Here is a 16,407-nt window from a genome sequence, read left to right on the forward strand (position 1 = left end):
TGCACACAAAACAACATTTTATAACAGACGTTATACAAATTTTTCCAAGCTTTGAAAATATAGTTTAATGATACATCTACAAAGCAAATAAACATTTAGAATAAGGTACAGAGACTAATCTGGCATATATACATACACAAGATCAAAGCAAACAACTTCTTGACTTGGAACCCAAACCAGACAGATCAATTATTCAATGGCAAATGAGTGCTTGTCTGTATTTAATCTGGAGAGGAATTATTCTACTGCACATTTGTAAAAGCCCATGGCTGCAGGATCTGGGAGGAAAATTCCTTATGTAAACAAGGTTTCTCATTAGCAAAGCTATACTTGGAGTTCTCCTGGTAATGCAACATTGCCATTAAGGCCAGTTAGACCCAGATCAATCTATATAGTACATGATTCTCAAATCTAATACATGTAACAAGGTCTGATAAATCTTTAGCCCAAGCCCAGGGGCAAACAGAATGCTAAATCTAGGTTACCCTGTTTTGAAGAACTGTTATATATCATTAATCTTAATTGATGAAAAAAATATCTTACAAAAATTGTTAATAATTCAAAAGAAGATAAAAGAAAACTCCTGAAGCAAAGTACTCAAGTGCCTTTCTTGCTTTCATGGGGCTATTTGAGTTAAGTTGGGTTACCAGGTTCTTTTCCTTGTTGCCAGATAAACTACATGTACAATCTGATTTTTGTAATCAGACCTTAATATAAAAATAATCATAGTGCTGTGTGTGTGATTTAGATTTTTAACGTAGCTTTAACAATTTTTCAGTCATATCGCTATGATGTCTGCAGTGTGGCAGTTTATAGTGATGTCTAGCACTGGGGCATCATGCCCCAGATATGTAGCATGATGTCATATTATCCTGACACCAGGCCAACCAGCCCAAACACTAACCTCTTAACCCTTTACCTCATAGAGCATAGTTACAAAGTGCAGAATGCTATAAATAGAACACCTGTTACCTATTCTGCTCCATACACATAGGCCTGCCTGTTAACTGTAAAGCAATGTAGTGTATGCTACGTTTAACAGCAATTTTAACCATTTTACATTTTTGGTACACAACTATTATGTGTGGAAAAATTTAAGAGTAGTCCGATTGTTATAGCTGTGTAATTATTTTTCACGGAAGAATTTTTTATGTGCTTTCAAATCTTAAGAGAACTCGTTCACCATCATGTCAGTGAGGCCGCGTGACCAACCGTAGCTGCCATTTCTCATACTCTAAATTTACAAGTTCTTTGTTTGTGTCTATATCACTAAGTCATCTGAATTTGATAATTTATAAAAACTAATTGCTGCCTACATCAATATCAGAGCCTTTACCTAAGTTATTGAATCTTTCATAGTTGTGATTTTAATCGTGAAAACTTCGTAAGGACTGAATGTAATCCGTGACCTCCATTTTGGAGAGTGGAGATTATGACCCAGTTACTTTAAATAGCAGATATCAACTAGAGCATAAACAGTGACCACGTGATCTGATGGAATTGTCTTTCTCAGAAATGAATTTAGTATCTAATAGGGGGTTTTCCCCGAAGGTGGCGCTATGAAAACTGGCTTAAAATGGTTGATGTTTACAGCAGGCGTTCAAAGGCGCTTCCATGCAAATGGAGTAGAGGCATCAAAAGGCGCTTCCATGCGAATGGAGTAGAGGCATCCAAAGACGCTTGCATGAGATAAAGGGTTAATGCTGAGCGCCAAGCGAGGCAGCTGTTAGTACTATTTTTGTAAGTCTTTGGTAGGACTCGGCCTGGGATCGAACCCACGACCTCCCACATCCAAGGAGAATGCTCTAATCACTAGGCCAATGGAGTGGTATCAGAGTGCTAATAATATATTGTGATTTTCACATCGAACCAAGATGAGAACAGAAAACTTACACAAGTGATTGAAATATTTCATATTCATCTGACATCTGTTAACTAGATGCTGCTTTGAAAGTAGAGCAGTGTGGCACAATGCTCAGCCAGAAGTCATATTTCTGTAACAATCAAAACTGAAAATCACAAACGTCTGCCCCATGGCAACCTTATTAAATCTCTAAGGAACAGTTATCTCTTGAAGAGGGTAAAAGAAGAATTTAAGTAGGAATACTGAACTTGGATTGGCAATGTTTGCCTCAGTGTCTATTCCATGCATCTGTTCATAGGAAGTTGGTAATTGTTTCATAAAAAGGGTCTCTAAAACCTTATATAATGACAAGGCATTGGATGCTGAAAATTGGAAAAACTGCAAAACAATTATTCAAAGAATCAAGTTAGTACCATGTTGCTAAACAGAGGCTCTTTACACAATTATTCATTAGGTACAAAATTTATAAAAGGTGACAATCATTAGACTCCATCAGCTGCTTTTAGTGTTTTCTTTGTTTAATTAAAACATTCAAAAATTTAATGGTTGACAAACACAAGGCAGATATTTTGCACTCTGTATGATACAAATATTATCAGCTGAAACTTCATGGTATTGTTAAATGAACAGCTAACGTTGCTAGGCAATGACTTCATTTAACTGTATGGTATTGTTACATGTGCAGCTTACATTGCTAGGCATTACTTCATTCAACTCCAAGGTATTGTTAAATGTACAACTTACTATGCATTATAGTGTCTGTCAGTGATGTGTAAATCTCCTTTGGTTTGGTCTGGTTTGGTTTGGTGTTTTATGAGACAGCTACAAAAAACAGGCATTTAGCTGTCCAGGCAATTGCAGAAAATTGCCTTGCTCAAGGGCACACCTTAGTACAGTAATGGACCAGGACTGATCCAATGGTATGATTCAAACCCACACCCATTCTGTCAAGTGTCCAGTACACTTACCAATAAACCACAGCAAATCCCAATAATGGTATAAAAATGCTCATGGCATGCTGTTCTGTACTATGAAATTGTTATGTATAATTAATTTGCATTGATTGTTTTTTTTATTTTTTTATTTTCATTATATGTTATGGATAATTATAATTGTATTTTTGACTTGACCTTGTCCAATATAAATTTCATTTTCTACCAGACCTGAATCACTGATTTTGGTTTTGTAGTAAACACGTTTATCCCAATCTAAGTCAAGAACTTTGGAAATATGTATGAAATGCCAGGTCTATCTGTTTACTACATTTTAACCCTTTAATCCCCAGGTACACTTTTCTACACCTTTACCTTTGCCCCCGTCTACACATAACTACGCTCTTACATTTGGCCCCCCATCTACACATTTCTACGCATTACAAAGTATCTACTATGAATATGTTACATCTTCCAGTTAAATGCTGATTTGCCACGAGGTAACCCAACGCCAGTCAAAACTAATAAATCATCTTTACTAACATTCAATTTTAATAATGTATTTCCTAACATTAGAACATATAAATCTAAATTTAACCGATCAATTATATGCAGGTTTTTTTTCCACGGTCGCATCCAAAATGGCATACTTAGCCAATTGTAATACCTCAATTCAATGTAAATATTATGGCATTTTCAACGTATGTAAGTTACTTATAATTGTAATTTTTCCAATTATGATGCTGAAGTTTACATTAATATCATAAATTCATAATGTCATTATGTTCTTTATGTGGAAAATCACATTCTTAAAATACACTGCAAATATGGCGGGTCTTCTTCCATACAGTGTAATGTATAATGTAGTTTTAACGTACTTAAAACATGAAATCAGCCATAATTGTGGGGCATATAAAATAAAATAACAAAATTAAGAATATCTGTGTTGTTAACTTCTTCAATTCATTTCAATATGAAAAGTTTCACTCATTTTGTATGTCCAATATGAACAACTCATGCGTGCACATCATATACACACAAAAACAAACATTAGATATCTATTACCACACAACTCCAATCTATCACATATCCATACATAAATCTAAACATTATACTTTTGAATATCTGAAATTTAATGCATACATTTTCATAATAAGATAAATAAAAAAATAACTTTTCATTCACTGATTCTGTTTTAAGTTTTGATTAAAATTTCATCCAATACTTCATTAAATGATTTATCAAGAAGATAATGCATTTTACAGGTATGATTGCAGTCAACAGACAACACAAGGCCAAGCAGCATCTTCCTTAAAAGCCAATCAAGTGGGGCCTGAAAGTTTCCGTCACCAGTTTGAGTTTTACCAGTGGAAGGAAGATACAGATGAAGTGAATGAGAGCATGAAGGGTCTTGGCTATCAAGTTGTACAAAAGTGTACTATGCCTATATCATGTATATTTTTATAACATTTTTACATCTATTCAACTGGTACGAAGTTTACCAAGACATGGTGGCCAGTGGTATCATGAGGAAAACCCATAAAGGCTTCATAGGGGAATTTAAATATCCACCATATATGGAGCAGGAAGACCATTTAGTCAGACAGGATGGAAACCTGACAGCCACACTATGGAAGGACAAGAAACCAGTCATAGTCCTATTCACAGCAGCAGATCCAGCCATCACTGATATTGCTAATCAGAAACAGAAAGATGAAACAGTGTGACTGGTCAACCATCCATGGGCAGTCACAAAAATTACCAACATTACTACCAAGGGGTTAACATATGTGACACAGTCAGAGCCAAATATCAGGCTAGATCATCATCAAAGAAATGGTGGTGATATATGTTGCACTTCATTATAAATATATGCATAATCAATGGTTTTATAACAATGGTGGAAAGTCAGGAAAGAAGAAAATAATTCAGATTTTCGAATTAATTTGGCAAAGCACCAACTATGCTGATTAAATACATACTGGTAATTACATATTGATGTTTAAAGATTCGAAGCACAAGTTGCTGTGTTTAAAACAAAGTAACTCGTACATGAAATGATGACAAATCAGATGATAAATAATATCTAACTGTAATTCACCAATGACAACAAATGCTAACTTGCGGTGGAAATGATCAGGTTATTTTGAGGCTACTCCAGCAATGCAAGAATATAATTTTTTTGAAGATGATGTTGCCTTAACAGTTTATGTGGGTTTTCTATGGGGAGCAAGAGTATGACTTTGTGAGGCACAGGAAAGAGGGTTAGATTTTTATACGCGAAGTAAACAGTTTAATTATAATTTTAGAAACAGGCTTCTAATTATATCTAAGATTTTTTCTTGTAAACATTTTGAGTCTTCCAAAAGGAAAATTTCCATTAGGTGACAGTTCAAGAAAAAAGCTAATTGTGACCTGAAGTCAAGTAAAGGACTATATTTCTGGAAATTAATTATTCATGCTGTAATATCTCTTTGCAGAATCAGTTGCATCATTGTTGAGTCCAGTAATTCATTTGGGTTGGGATTTATTTATTCAAATTCTTTAATTCAAGTGATTCTTCTATGAAAATACAAAGTGCTCACAGAGATCTCAGAAACACTTAATTACTCATATTTGGATGCCAATTTCTGATCTGGGACGCAGAAAATCACTGAAGCGGAATTCCTCTGTACACATGTAATAGGTGTGCGGTAAAATTCAAAGACTTGTCAGTCCTGCTTCAGCCACCTGCTTTGTGGGAAAATGTATTTATCAATTAGCTGTGCTGATATTTACAATGACAGAATTCAGTGACTGAAAGACCCCTTGATGTACATACATGTTGCTATTATAAGAGTACATCAAAAAGTATATGATGCAATAGCTGGGCGGCAAGTTCAAAGGCTCTGACTGGCGGACGGGTGGGAAAAATGTACTTATATTTACAGTGATTGATTTCAGAGTCAGAAAGACACAGAGATGTACAAGCGGTCATTTATAAAAGTACATCAAATAAACAACTTTAGCTTTCATTATTGTGTTCATTTCCGAATGTATCGGAATAAGTAGTACACATGACCTCAGAATCAAAACATGTTGAGACTTAGACAAAATGCCATTCGTAAATTTGGATAAGTATTTTGGGGTTAAATGGCAAACTTACGAAGATTGTAACGAGATTCAGAAGAGTGCTAAAGCTGCTGGAATTGATAGTTCGGATAGGACAGTAGCTGAGTGTAAGAAAATGTGTGATGCCTAGCTTAGTGTTTGGAATAAGTCCTTACTTGGATTGACAAAATTAAGTATCACTCTGATGGACGAATAAGAGCTATTTAAGAGGTACATTGACTGACCATATTTTTTTAAAATGACCCTCGCCTTAGCCTGGTTAGTTCTAGTGTTGTAGTGAAATGTATTCATCAAGACATCAGTAGCTAGGCTTAGTTTTGATATCTGATTGACCACTAACCCTTTTCCGAGTAAGGTAGCAACTATCAATTTCCTGCATGATATCCTTTGATGATGAAACATACAAACATGTTTTAAGATCAGAATCGGTGATCTGGATATATATTTACTGCCTCTTGTACACTATTTCATCATAAAATTAGTTTGAAACTGTAAGTGAAGCAGTAGACCTAACAGGAAATAATGGCAGACTTTGCTAAGTCTGGGATGTACCAGTTTATTAGACTGTCTGTTTTCGTAAATTATTGGGCAAATATTTTCAGAAAAATATACAAATCAGTGAAAGCAAAGCCAAGGTATTATTTTATTAAAAATTTAACTTTAAAATGCAAATTATGTAGGTCAGAAACGTATGGGACAATGCTATGTTGTTGAATTCACAAGATGCGCTTTAAGGTCTAAGCTGTTTTCCAACTTGACACGTATTTGCAAAAATACAGGGGAAAAAACAGCAAATCAGATACTATTTAACCATTGCCTAAAATTACCATGAGGTCGTAGACAAATAAATAAACCACAAATTTGCAATCCTGTCAATGGACTGTTGTAATGAAGCTATATTAAAGTGAGTGATTACATTACGAATACCTCTCCATCTAAAAATAGATGCACTCAAGTCTGTGTTGATTCTGTAGGAAAGAAGGGACTGCAACTTTTGGTGGTGGGACTCCTATTTTTACCAAAATGGGTGTGCTGGACTCCTAGTTTTAAAATCCTACTGAGACCTCTGGCTCAAAAATCCGTTCTTGCAAATAGAGACTTGAATTTACAGTGAAATTTCAAATAAGGATATATTCTTGAATTGTATTATTGCAATCCAACAAAAGAATGTTGGCACATCACCACTACACAGGCCAACACAGACACATCAACACTTCCAGTATGGGATCCAATTTGGATTTCCACAAAAGTTTCTTCAGTACTTTAATCATTAGGACTTGTGTCTGTAATTATAGAATTATTTGGGATGTAATTCACATTTCCTTCTTTTTTCTTTTACTTTTCACTTTGTATTCTGGGGAAATAAATTACTGGTTGAATTTTACAAAGATTGTTGCTTCTCACTCTCTTCTATTACTTGTTTTAAAACCATAGAGTTGTAACAGAAATTGAAGCTGTGTAATAATGTTTTTGAGAACAAGCACATAAAACAACACTGCCTATCTGCCGATTAAAATAATCAGAAGCCGCACTGTATTAGAATTGTAATTGAGAACTGGCTGCCAGAAGCCCATAAACAAATGCCAGAGACTGGTGGTTGGTATAAAATGAGTTGCAGGGTCAATACTGGGTATGGCTTCATGTAAATGATATTTGGGGTTATTATTAAAAGTGACCATTATTTCTACCCAACTTGACTCATCTGCCAAGAAAATCCAATCAATTAAGGTTCTCAGCAATACAATTATTACCATGTGAATCAGATCCCAGCATGAGTGAATATATATTGAATATCTAAACCAGAAGGTCAATCTAATAATCAAGACCATGTTATAAGCAACACAACTACATTCAATAAAATTTATGTTTACAGTATCTATCCACCAATAAGCCTATTTTTGGTGACAAGCCCATCAACTCCACTCCACTATGCATATAAGACTTTGGCCAATATTTAATAAGGATGTCTTTGTCTGACAATAAGCCCACTAGTGCTTTTTACAAATTAGGATGGGCATCTGCTTTTATCACAAAAGCAGCATTTCCACTTGGGTTGTGCTAGTACCAGACCTCATACTAGCAAGGATGGAAAAAGTTGGTATAAGACCAGATTTTACTGCTACAAATACTGATTAACCAATCTCATTAATGCATGGTTTATCACATCACTTGCATCGAGTGGAGAAAATTGTACTGTAAACATTACTTTGAGTAAGAAAATGAAATGAGTAAAGTTTCTGACCTTACAGGAGCAGCGTTTGTAATGGGAAGTGCCCAAGTCAACACCATCAAACTACAGTTCGTTTCAAACAGCATCGCAAATGTTATCCTACCTGTAACTTGGTAAATTATCAGTTCAGCATCACTAAATGTCCATAAAAGTACCTCCATCCTTTTACAAAAAGTATTTAAAATTAATTAAGCTGTTTTAGTTACAGTTAATAGCATCAACCCAAAAATTTACCAAGTTACAGATAGGATAAAAGTGCTAAATACAAAATGATTTTCAGTGCTAAATGATGAAATCAATGCAAAGTCTGATTTTGTTTTTCTTTTAGCATGGTTCACACAGTCCCAGTTATTATCGATTTTCTTCATGTTCAACCAATACGGGCCAATTTCGGAGGGGTAATTTCTAGTGAAAACAATGGGATAACACCTGACCCTGCATTAGTGGGTTCATGAATTACTGAGGGAGTGGTGCATATAGAAAACAAAGCACAGATAGGATCAAATTTGACCTGATGAGTAGGTACAGGCCATGAGTCAAGTTAAACTGGATAACGTGCAGGCCTGCTCTATATATTATTTGTATTATGGTCAGTGAAATTTTCAAGCTTCATCCATCTCCTTTTGTTGAAGTCACCAAATGTCATAATGAAGGCCACTACACTGAATCAGCTGACCTTTTGCAAAATGTGGTATGGAACCACAATACATTGACTTTGCTGAACTAGTTACTACAGCATCATAACTACAATAATTTTTAGAGAGAATGTAAGGACAGCAAAATTAAAGGAATGACTAAAGACACACATGAACAAGTATCCCTCGATGGGACTGACATTCTCCTGGCTTAAAATAATTACACCTCTCCCTCGATAACACGCGCACAACGGGGTCCACAAACATAGACCTCACAATAAGCGAGGCACGAGTTACCAAGGGACCTCCAAAATTTGAAAAAATTTGCTTTGACAGGGGTTAGGGAACTGGGCTGTTGAATAACTGAATCCTCATTTTACAATCACATCGACAATAATTTTTAATAATGCGCTTTTCCTAATGAAGTTGTTTGTTATTCTGTTTAAATAACATTTTATTTCTTCAAATATCCAACATATGAAAGATGGTTCCAACTGGTTCGAACAACCATCACGTGTATGCGAAAAATCTGTGTATTACATCACTGCTTTTTGTTTTCTTGATTAGTCTGGTTCCCGTAGTGGTGTATAATAGTATCTTGCCAAATTGGTAGTCCATAATTTGGAACTAGACTAACTGTTGATACACCACCAAACAAGATTACTTTTTTTTCTTCAAAAACACGTGACATTTATTTCGTGACACGTCTACATCAAAACTCAATTTTTTATTATTCAATTAGTACAATGTTAATGTTGTGATTTCATTGGAAGTAATTCTGATCATCCCTGAGGATATCTCTAAATGCCAGTTCAAGAATTTTCTGAACCTCGCTTGCCCACAATGGTCCGTATCTGTGAAATCAAGCTCTCTATTTTATGAAATATTCATTTTTCGCTTGGCTGCCTTGTTATCTTTGATCGCAGTTATGAAAGAGTCGGTTAATTTAAGGTAGTTTATGTTACATACACAATAACGTTTATTATAGTGTTCGACTGATCAAATAAAGTGAGTTCACCTGGCATATGACCGAGGCTGCTAGATTTTAAGTTAGTCCAATTTTTGTGCCTTTTAACTTTTCTTTTATTCCACTTCCTTTTTTTTATTCAAAAGACATAATTAACGCGATAATACAAAGGGGGCCAGCTTTTTTATTCAGTGCAACAATACAACAAATACTTTCGCAAGTCAGTTATCAAAACACGGTCAACACTTAATTAGGTTCTCAGAGAAATGCTCGTGGACATAGCTGTTACGGTAGACTGACGCATTTTACATTTAATTACAAGAGGACACATTGCATTTATGACGATTACACTTAAAAGGAACTAAAAGATGGAACTAGAACACAAATTTCAATTGATAAAAAAAGTATTTAATTTGTATTTATTTATTAAAGTACTGCCTCCACTCAGCGTAAGTGACATTTTCATTGATCAAAATTTCCTTACATATCGTTAACTGCGGTGTACTAGGAATGTCGTTTGGAAAGAAAATGTAAAAAATTGTATGAGCTATTTTTAAATTTGATATTTCATAGTGTTTGATTAAAATTTCCAGGTTCTCTCTACCGTTTTCAATGATAAAACGAGCGATACATCAAAGTTTCCGTTACCAATTTTGATTGCGCTTTTCTTCAAGTTCAACAAATAGGGTTAAATTTTTGTGGTATTTTCGGGTTTAAAAAATGGGATCCACGCCTGACACCACATTATAAGCGGATTTGCGAGCTATCGAGGGAGTGGTGTACCAGGAATTCAAAATAAGCCCATTACATCTTTAAACTACAGTGTTTAAAACGATTTCTGAAACAGTTCAACAATAAAATGATTTTCAGATTAGCTGCTGTGGTGGACATATTGGATGTTAGCATTGCACCATTTTCATTTAGGATCAAAAAGGCAGCATAAGAAGCCTTCTGATGGAAATTCCATGTTGATATGGCATTACATTTTGGAGAAGTAACCATAACAAGAATGTTAAGATGGATGCCATGTTGACCATATACAATATTGGCAATATTTCTATTTAACACAACCAGACAGTGAAACAAGATTTTCAAGATGGCTAATGTGCCAACCTTATTATAGGTCAGATTTTCATTTACAGTAAATAAGTGAATATAAAATGCAGGTTATCCAAGTTTTTCCATACCACATACTGGGGTATATACTGTACGTCTGCATGCTAGACAAGTTGCTTTTTTATTTGTATTATCACATTGTAGTGTTATGTATATTTGATTTAATTTATATGATTTAATTGTTTGTAAGTTTTAAAATATAACTGTTTACTAGGAACTCATACTTTTTCCAGAAAATAGTTTGACCTTGACTGTTCATTTTTGTAAGCATAAGGCTGACCTGGTTCCCGATCTTAATTCAAAATTAGTAACAGCCAGATGGACAAGTTATTTTTTATTTATTTTTATTTTGGGAATAATAAGGTTCAGATCAAGGCTGTGTTGGATACATGACCCTTGACTTATAAATAGTTTTTAGTGAAGTAAGCAACTTTTATTCTCGGAGTAAAATGATTGGTTCTTATCAAGGACATACAGGTGCTACATGATTTTTAAAAAAATGTAAACATGATCACGTGACCCTTTTCCGGGCATCTGTTTTGTGTAAAATTCAAGTTTTAAACCAATGTTTTAGAGAAATAATCTCAGCTGGGCTTCTAAACACTATGATGTAAAGGTGTTTCCTTTGTTGTGTCATTTTGGGAATTACAGTTTAATGTTTATTCAAATTATTTGGATTCAAAAGGATTAATTATTTTGTCTGAAAATAGTTTTGAGTGCTCATACAGAATTCTTAAACAAAGGCATTTCTTAAAAATTTTATTTGATTTCCAAAACTGGAGGATTATTTCTTGTGTTTCTAAATGGAAACACAGACAACAACATTGAACAGGATACAGCATACATCATCGCCTTCCATCTTGGATTCTTTGCCGGGGCTCGAACTTGAAATCATTAGAACATTTCAATATTAGGACTTCTAAAATTTTATTCGTCGATTATTTTGGCTTTGATTTTTAAAATTGTAGGTTCTTAGTTTTTCATTTATACAGTAATTTTCCTGGGAAATAAATAATTTGTTAAATTTCTCAAAGCTTGTTGTTTTCACTCTTTCTTGTATTACTGTTTATTCGAGCATAAACACGTAACAGCAGTAATATTTAAAAAAAAAACGTGAAAAATATTTTCAAGATGGCCACTGTGGTAGGCATACCAAATGTTTGAATGTCACCATGTTTATTTGGGATCAACCTGACATCATAAGAAGTTGTTTACTAACAACCCCATGTTCATACAACCATCCATTTAGGTTATCTGATGGTCATTTAGATCTCCACTGTGGTAGCCAATTCTTACATCAGATTGGCACCAGTACTGACCAGACATCATGAGAAGTCTTCTGGTTAAAATGTATGGCAATATTGCTTTTCATTCAGAAGTAGTGGTCAAATTTTCAAAATGGCCAATATAATGTCCACAATATCAAATCAGCATCATTTCATTTAGCACCAAAAAGATATCAAAAGATGTCTTTCAGTGGAAACCCACCAGGGCAAACATATTGGCTTTCCAAATTGATCCACTTCAATTTTGGACCAACTAGACAAAGGGATGAATGTGTGTAAAGTTTTGTGGCAATCCTCCAAATACACCACTCCCTCAATAACTCGCTCCCTGACAACTTGCGAACCCACTTAGAATGTGGGGTCAGGCATGGATCCCATTTTTAAATAAGAAAATAGTCCAAAACTGATCCCTATTTCTTGAACTTGAAGAAAATCTGGATCAAAATTGTTAACAGAAACTTTGATATATTGCTCCTTTTATCACAGAAAACGTTAGATAGGACCTAGAAATTTAATCAACATTATGAAATATCAATTTTACAAAGAAGTCATAAAATTTGTTACATTTTCTTTCCAAATGACATTCTCAGTACACTGTAATTAACAATATTCAAGGAAATTTTGATCAATGAAAATGTCACTTATGCCTAGTGGGGGCAGAACTTTAATAAATAAATACAATTAAATATTTTTTTATTAACTGAAATTTGTGTTCTAGTTCTATCTTTTAGTTCCTTTTAAGTGTAATCATCGTAAGTGCAATGTGTCCTCTTGTAATTAAACATAAACATGTCAATCTACCATAACAGCTTTGTCCGCAAACGTTTCTCTGAGAACCTAATTAAGTGTCCACCATGTTTTGACATTGGACTAGTGGAAGCATTTGTTGTATTGTTGCACTAAATAAAAAGCGGGCCTCCTTTTCTATTATCACTTTAATTATGTCTTTTGAATCAAAGGAGGTGGAATTAACAAAAAAGTTACAAGGCATACAAATCCTACATGTTAAGAACCAGCGGCCCCAGGTGTATGTTGGGTAACTCATTTCAGTCGATCACTGTTATAAATGTTATTGTTTATGTAATCTAATTAAACTACCTTAAATTAGCCTATTCAATTATAACCGATTAAAGATAGCAAGGCAACCAACTGAAATGAGTACTTCATAAAATAAAGAGCTTTGTTTCACAGATACGGACAATTGTGGGGAAAACAAGTTTCAGAGAATTCCTGAATTTGCACATAAAGATACCCTCAAGGATGATAAGAAGTTTCACTGTTACTTGCAATGAAATCATGGCATCAATATCTTACAAACTGAAAAATTAAAAAAGTGAGTTTTGACATAGACGAAAATGTTGCATTTTTTATAAAAAGGAATTTTGTTTGGTAGTGTATCAACAGTTAGTCTGGTTACCTGCTTGGAAGATCCTTTGTTCGGAAAATACTATCCCTAACCCTTTACCTCATAGAAAATATGGCTTTTTAGGCCTTTGATACACATGCAGCTAAGTTACCCAGTGCAGTGCACAATAAATAGAACATCTGTTACCTATTCAACTCCATACACATAGGCCTGCCTGTAAACTGTTAAGCAATGTAGTGTATGTTACATTTAACAGCAATTATAACCATTTATCATTTATGTTATACATATTTTATGTCTGGAAAAATTTACGAGTAAAGTCTGATCGTTATAGCTGTGTAATTATTTTTCATGGAAGAATATTTTATGTGCTTTAAAATCTTGAGAGAACTTGTTCTCCGTCAAGTCAGTGAAGCCACGTGACCAACCGTAGCTCCTATTTCTCATATTCAAAATTTACAAGTTTTTTGTCCGTGTCTACATCACTAGGTCATCTGAATTTGATAATTTATAAAAACTAATTGCTGCCAACATCAATATCAGAGCTTTTACCTAAGTTATTAAAGCTTTCATAGTTGTGATTCTAATCGCAAAAATGTCATAAGTATTGAACGAAATCTGCGACCTCCATTTTGAAGAGCAGAGAATAACAACCCAGTTACTTTAAATAGTAGGTTTCGATCAGAGCATAAACAGTGACCACGTGATCTGACATAATGGTCATTCGCAGAAATGAATGAAGTATCTATTAGGGGTTTTTCCCCGAAGGTGACGCTACTGGCGTCAAATGGCACTTCCATGTGAATGGAGTAGAGGTGTCCAAAGGCGTTTGCATGAGGTAAAGGGATAACACTCTGAAACCAGAATAATCAACAAAACAAAAAACCATGACGTAATACACAAATGGTTTTGTGCACCATGTTGGTTGTTGAAACCAGTTGGAATCATGTTATCAATCTTTCAGATGTTGGACATTTTAAAAATAAATGTAATTTATAAAGAACAAACAACTTCATCGGAAAAGCGCTTTATTGACAATTATTCTCGACACAATTGTAAAATGAGGATTCAGTCATTAAACATCCCAGTTCCCCCACAAACCCCACAGTTCTCTGGATGTCTAGCAGATTTTTTGGAGGTCCCTCGATAAATCATGCCCTCGCTTATAGTGCGGTCTACATTTTTGGACCCCAATGTGTGCGAGTTATCGAGAGGTGTAGTTTAGGAGGAACAGCAATATCAAACTTGTGATGATGGATGGATGGATGGATGACAGACAACAGAACTTATAATAAGTTTTTCAGGTCTATTCCAAGTGGAATAAAAAATGAAAAGAACAATCGAACACACACATGGACTCACAAAGAAATGATTGAAAATACAGGCATTGGTACTCTTAATCTATGGATTTGTCGTCTTTGTAATAATTCTGATGGTGATAATTGCTGGAAATTCTACATATTTGTGTGTGGATTTTTACTGATATTTTATTATTTCTGGTACAAATAAGAACAAAAGCTTTCTTGGTAATTTTGCTATTTGTAACCAACTATTACATAACTATTTAGTTGAAAGATGCCTTAATATAAATGCATTGTCCCATATTATTTTTTTAAGACTTCACTGCAAATTATAATTCTTTCAGCTTGCTCCATTAGAATTCTGCATACATGTAATTGTGATTTTTGAAATAGATGCTAAATGTTTAAAAAATAATGTAATATATGAAGAGTTACCAAATCTCACATTTTCTCCTCGCTGTCTAGGATTAGAGTAATATGTTTTTAAGATGTGTGAATAAGAATTTTAATGTTCACCTTGACTAATTCATTCCTCCTAAGTGTATTTAGTATCACTGGCCTTGCCATCGTAAAAAGTACATATGCACTGTATGAGATAAGTGTTGACGAGATTGGAGCTCACTAATGTACACTAAATTCCAAAACCTAGAACAACACCGCCTTCCAAGTAATTCTAAACCAATGCATTCAAAAAGCAGCTATATCATCCAAGAAAAATTTCAGCAGCCTGTACTGTAACTAACAAGTACTTGAAAAAAATATTTAAAGCCTTAAATACTTATGTAATACTGTAGTACAGTTGACTATTCTTGCATACTTACCATATATACTTGCTTCAGCACACTAAACAGACCCTGATCTGGTATTGCATAATTCACAAGCAGATCAGAGTATATACTGTTTGCTCTACCTATTCCTCCTTAAAAAAAAAAAACAGTGCATGATCTGATTCAATTAAGGCAAATGTATACATAATGCATTACCTGCTTCAGTAGACAAATCCTGTTTGCAAATGTAATCCAATATCCTTTGAAATGAAACCTTCACAATGCCAGGTGACAGCAGCAACAAATACCAGAGTTTTCTTGTTTGTTATTTTAACCTGAAAAACAAAATTTATTGCCATTACCTATAAGAAAACAGACATGGCTATTAAAATTTAAATTACAGAAAGAATAAATCCTTGTACAGACTCCCAACTAATTTTGTGCTGAAATCCAGGGGGCATCTCTGAATCTGTACCCTGAGCTGAAGGATATTCTGATTCAGTTAGCTCCATGGGCTGCTACACCTGACTGTGTTTGTGAAAATATTAAAACTTTTTAAATACTTTTTTCTTCAAAATACATGTCTTAAAAAAAAAATCTCAAAAGTTTGAAAAATTGTATGTTCCATAACTTGCAAAGCTATGGGACAATCTTAAATTTGGAGCCACATGAAATAGTTCGTTATCAGAGTGCTTGTTTAACATCGAAAGTAACCAGAGGGAAGCCATTACAGGTTTATTTGAATGAAATGTATTTGTACAAAACACGGACCAGCAGTGGAAAATAGCTTTTTCATCTGCCCATTCAAGTTGTGCGCTCCCTTTGTCTCGAT

The 16,407-nt window shown here is 34.4% G+C and overlaps 1 protein-coding gene across 3 annotated transcripts in view; it reads right to left on the reverse strand.

The window, feature by feature from the left end:
* The window catches only part of LOC149798644 (FERM, ARHGEF and pleckstrin domain-containing protein 2-like), a 290,202-nt gene that overhangs the window by 232,660 nt on the left and 41,135 nt on the right, over positions 1–16,407 (reverse strand). For all 3 annotated transcript variants that reach the window (XR_016421008.1, XM_089957482.1, XM_089957479.1), the window contains exon 2: positions 15,792–15,910. The gene's annotated coding sequence lies outside the window, so the exon portion shown is untranslated. The remainder of the gene's footprint in view (positions 1–15,791; positions 15,911–16,407) is intronic.

This window comes from Sinohyriopsis cumingii, chromosome 5, assembly GCF_028554795.1.
Source record: "Sinohyriopsis cumingii isolate HCF-2022 chromosome 5, ASM2855479v2, whole genome shotgun sequence".
In the NCBI taxonomy this organism is placed as follows: domain Eukaryota; kingdom Metazoa; phylum Mollusca; class Bivalvia; order Unionida; family Unionidae; genus Sinohyriopsis; species Sinohyriopsis cumingii.